This window comes from Solanum pennellii, chromosome 10 (assembly GCF_001406875.1).
Source record: "Solanum pennellii chromosome 10, SPENNV200".
In the NCBI taxonomy this organism is placed as follows: domain Eukaryota; kingdom Viridiplantae; phylum Streptophyta; class Magnoliopsida; order Solanales; family Solanaceae; genus Solanum; species Solanum pennellii.
Genome location: NC_028646.1, coordinates 71,790,479 through 71,796,489, shown reverse-complemented (window position 1 = coordinate 71,796,489; position 6,011 = coordinate 71,790,479).

Here is a 6,011-nt window from a genome sequence, read left to right as displayed (position 1 = left end):
AATCAAACTTCACCCACTGTCTACAGAAACTAAAATAACTCATTGTATGACAAAATTAACTCAAGAAACAATCATGAATCTCTAGTAACCTTAGTTCATTTTAGGGTGTTACATTTTCCCCCGCATGGAATAACATTCGTCCTCAAATGACACTAAAACTTTATGACAATAAAGGACTCACTTAGCATCACATAACACATTAAAATGAAGTCTCAAACATTATATTCAAGGAACCACCCAACAAGGAGAACAAATTCACACTTTCAAACACTTTGCAACACAAGCATTTTAGCAAAACTTTAGCATTTAAGAACATACCCATATCCTTCCTTTATGGAGGAGCAATATTCTCCAACATTAAACATTATCATATACAAAACTTTTACACACATTTATACTTCAATTAATTAGAAGACAATTTTTTCAAAGAAAATTTTTTTTGACTGTGAGTATCACTGTAACACTGTCAAAAATGCTAAAATTTTAAAAATAAATTCATTAAGCAAGTCTTCAAGAAGGCATGATCATATGAAGTATAAAATCATATAAACTCATCTTATAACATCAAAACAAAAATCATAAAGAGTTGGACTTACCGGGACTATGAACTTTGGATAAGTTATCCTTCCTACCTCCCATCCCATATGGATGATTCTTTTTTGGAGAATTAGGATCTAGACTACCTTGGATAGCTTGATTAACCGCTTTCCATCTTCCTTTGATGCTAGGGAAGTCCCTCATCTTGTGGACTTAACTACCACAACTAAAACAACCATCTGTACCGAAAAGACACCTATGTATGTGTTGATTTCCACAAGTAGCACACCTAGTCCTCTAAAAAGTGTGGCCACCACCTTGGTGTTGGCTTGGAGCTCTATCCTTGTTCCCCATGTAAGAATCTTGGTGGTAGAACTAGGGTTAGGGAAATATGATCAATTCATGATCTCTTATTTAGAATTAGGTCTATCATGAAGAAAAATCCTAATTAACCAATAATCAATCATATTATATACATAATAATAAAAAAAATAAAAAACAATACAATTTGAAAGATCAATTACTAATTAAGAATGAAACCCGTGTTTTTATCAACTTTTGGAAACCAATTTGAAAGAACCCTTTGAGAAAAGGAGTCCCGGAGGTAAAGAGTTCCCATACCTTGTTAGTTATTGAATATTGATTGAGAAAAAGTGAATTCATTGAATCCCTAAGCCCTTTGATCTTGCTATTCTATGTAATCTTCTTTGGGGTGAGATAAAGTAGAGAGAAGGTGAAGGATTTGAGTTTAAGAATTGAAGGTGTTGGGTTAGAATAATGAAGGTTAGGTATTTATTTAGTTCCTTAATTAACTTATTAGGCACACCTAAACCATAATTAACAAACTAACCAACTAACTAATTGAAAGGACTAAACTTAAAATGTCACAGAAAAACCAGGACTGGCCTACAAGACCCCGACCTAGGGTCAGTAGCCTAGCCGACAACCCCTTGTACCCATCGTCTTGCACATCCGTTGATTTTGTTAGAGACCTGATTTTTGGAAAAGCTAAGTGTCGTATGATGGATCCATCGTCGCCCTATCATCTAGAGGATAGCTTGTCGTTTGCCAAACGTAGATGGCTACTGTCTTTTGACATGTTTTGACCATTTTTGAAGGGTCCTCATCAAGGACCCTTAGGGTGATCCTTGGGGAGGCGTACCAAGATGTTTCAACCCTAAACATATTCTAATACATTTTAACACCTCTATAAAAAATTTCATTAAATTTCAACTCCTAAACCCCATGAAACATGCAAAGGAACACTGACCTCTATTTCATAATTCACCAGACGTCGTGGACGTTCCATGACGTTTTGACTCTAAAACTTCCCAGATGATTTATATTCATTATGTTAGGTCTTAAAACACTGTTTTAAGGCATTGTTCAACATTTGAACATGAGTTCTTTACTTCGAACTCAATAGTTAACTCACTCATTGGCTACTATAAAGCTCCTCTACAATCTCATGACTACCTTAAGTTTTTCGCGAAGAATAACTCATCTATAAGGTAATCGGGATTTTCTTTTCAACCACCTTTAGGGGATAGTAGAATTGATACGACATAGTTGTATTGCAAGATTTAGAGTATGAAAGGAGGAAAAGTTTCCTTAAATGTTGGTATACCCTTTTTTTGAAGGGAGGTCTTCAAAACTATATATAATATCCTAATAGACAAAGAATCATAGACACCCTAGGACACTTGAACTTGTGTTGTATTACCAAGTTTGTGAAGACCTGAGCGTACACCTTAGATTTAACTAGCATTAAAGAACAATTGTTTGACCTAGCGTAACCCTGGCATGACATTACTAACAAGAAAAATGGAACTCCAAATGATTAAATAGCTTTAAAACTCAATTTCAATTTGACTCCAATAATTTTCTAAAAATAATTTAACAAGTATTAGTTAAATATCTCATGACCTCAAAAATATTGCAACAACAAAGGAAATAATGATTAACTCTTCGACCTTTAAGGTATCTATGAACCCCTCTACTATTACATTAGAATTATAATGACAAGATGCATGTCACTACCCGAGAATATACCCTAGAATAAATAGTATTCTCAAATCGTTGCACGGCATACTTGACTTCTCCAAGGTCATGTGCAAGACCTTTGACATCATTCATTTCATACATATATGAAAAGTAGTGCGGAATTAAAACATTTCACACTTACGAATAATACTTCAAAATATCTTTCATAGAAAATCATAAAAAAGACTAAGTCTCAAAGTCACAATCTTAGACACACGAATATCTTGGGTCACAACCCAAACATCAAAATGTAGAAATATCTAAGTCCAATACAATGTCTTTAACAAATAAAATCTAAACATAGTTATGTCCTTGAATCAGTTGAGGACATACCCCTACTTTGCTTGAATGGATATTAATATACAATCTTCACTTCAGTGAGTACTCTCAAATGCCACCAACACCTTCAGAGATAAGACAAAACATATGGAATTAGTACATTAGAATGCACTAAGTATGGTTTCATGCAATTAGAACCATGTTAAAAGGACATTTGTATAAAACATGCACTTTTTGAGAAAACTACAAAAGACAAGTATAAGAGTAACTTAAAATTCTACATAAACACTTATAAGTTACATTCCATAATATAACATCACTATCACTTACAAACACATAAAAATGAGACCCTATTACCAAAGGTTATTCGAAGGCTCATTTGAGTGAGATATGAAGTGACCGCCAATACAACCCCCTTACACACAACAAAGTAATCTTAAAGACTTCCTAAGATAAGATTATTCCCATTTAATAAATTTAACTCCCTACCTAGAATTACTCCAAGACTCACCTAAGTAAGACAAGAAAAGACCGCCCTGACACCCTCATTGAGCCCACCTAAGCAATCCATAAAGATTCTCTAGAAAAGTAATTTTTCATTATTATTCTGTGAACTTTAAGTCATTATGTTCATTAAACCATTTAACAGAGATTCAACAATTAAGGACTTTCACATAATGGTGTTGGAGAAGACCTAGGTAACCTACATACTAACATCTTCAAAACCTACTCGTTCTTACTATAGATAGCGTCCCATTCCACTACCTACACTTTGTAGAAATTCTCTACACTAGAATGTATCCCACATGATGAAAATAGGCAATACCGAAAAGGTTTCTTTCTACTCTAGTCTCATCTCAAGAAGAGTCACTCCCCAAGATATTCACTCGGTGCTATCCTTTGTTCTCATAGAGTAATTCAATCAAGGAGCATATGAAGAGGTACCATATAAAAATCATCACCAAATTATGATACACCTTACTGAAGGGGTCCACTAGGGATTCCACATAATAGTTACCAGGATAGCTTCATTACTTTCCTAAGGATGATTTCATGCAGTTCTAGCCAAACAACCACTATGTCCATTATTCACAGAAGAAGGATACTATTACGACGTTCAACTTCAAGGATATCATAACCTTCTATATAGGTTGAAGGTTCCACATAAATGACCCTCTTGACTATGTTTAAGGTCATATTTCAATAATAAATACAACTTCATGACAAAGGTGTTATATCCTACTAAGCCAAGAGTCATATTCATATTCTTCATGCATCAAGTAGAGGAACATAGGTCTACCACAACAAGATACATATACTTCATCGTATCACATGTACAATTATATTCAAGTAGCACATAGGGTAAACTAGGTACACTACAAGTCACCCTACTCATTCCTATAGAATAATCAACATAACACATCATAAGATTCGTATAGGCAACTAGGAAGATTCATACTTCAATATCAAGAAACACAAATGAAGGTATCACCATAGCCTACTATATAAATCTATCATCAACAAGAAGAACACACTCTTTGAATTCACATATACACACAATCCATATAGACCTTCACAATACTCACATATTCAAGTTATAACATGATAATATCATAATTCATAAAGTAATGCGACAAGGCCACATTCTTCACAAATACATAACATAAGCACCGCCACCATAAGTGTATCATACCAAACATCACAATTGAAACACCTATACTACACAATATAAAAGAGGTTAGGCAAACATAACACCATTCCAAACACAACACCTCCAATCCACAGCCGACTGGACTAATTCAATCCACAAAGACTCTTACCAACTGCCATAATCACCAATTCAAACCAATAATCAAACTATACAATAATCCAAGTTGATACAATATCAAATTAATCAATTAAGGACAGCCTACATACAGTTCTAACATGCTTCTTACATAATACAATAGCCCAAATTAAACTACACAAGAACTCAATGGAATAATCACATGATCTAATCACCCACAATATAGTCAAAATAAGGATTTCATGATTTGCATAGGTTAATGGATTTTTTTTTTATCTAAATTCATCAAACTAATATAAATTCAATCATAAAACATTGTTTCAAATCATTTCATGCAAGTACCCATGGCTAGAAGTTGAAATCGAAGATTTCATGTTTTCTTAGAAAACCATTTGAAATTGACTCTTTTAAAGGAAGTGGATTAAAGAATGAAACACCATATATTACATGAAGAAAGAATGCTAAATTAATGGATAAAAACTTGGAAAATCATTCTTCATCCATGGATCTTTAAACCATATCATTAGATGTTTTGGAGAGACGGAATGCAGAGGTTTTGTTTTGATTTGAGGGTTTTGCTTTGATTGGTGAGTTCTGGGTCTTAAAAAGACTCAATAATCGTCAATAAGTCATTCCAAAATTACCCAAAATACCACTTCACTTAAATGACATTTTAACAAATTCAATTTTCTCTTAAAAATGACGCGACCAAATTTAGAGGTCACTGCGCGTCGCGAGGACACCTCTGGTTGTTGGTTCATAAAATTTTTTAGACAGAATGGTTACGAGTTCCCTATGTCGCAGCGCAAAAAATTGCCTTTTTCAGTGCAGGCTGCACGACGCGCAACCACTGCGAATTCTTGGCTGCCGGACAGCTTCATTTGCCTATGTTTGGGTCCTCCTCAAGGACAGTTTTCCTTGTCCTTGAGGTGTCGTTCTCGGAATTTTAGACCCTTTAAATTTCAGTGTATGTATAGGAATAATATATTAAATTTCACCCTCAAAACATACCACAAAAATCTACTACAAAAGTCTATGACAAACTAGTTCAACTTCGACTAGTTCCCAGACGTCTTTGACGTTCCACTTCCAAACTCTTCCAAACTTCTCAAATTGACTTATAACACTATTATTAAAAATTTTAGGACTTTATTACCTCATGAAACACATGTTAAACTATACTTTATCATAGATCATTTTTAGGTTTGTTATAACCCACGGCATTCTAACAAAATAAAAGTAAAAGTGGAACCCTCCGGAAGCAAGGAGTCTCGCAAAAGCTAACTGGAACTGCATGTTCCATCAATGCAGTGTCTATTTATGACCCTATGTACTTGTATTTGATTATAAAAAGATGCAGACCAAA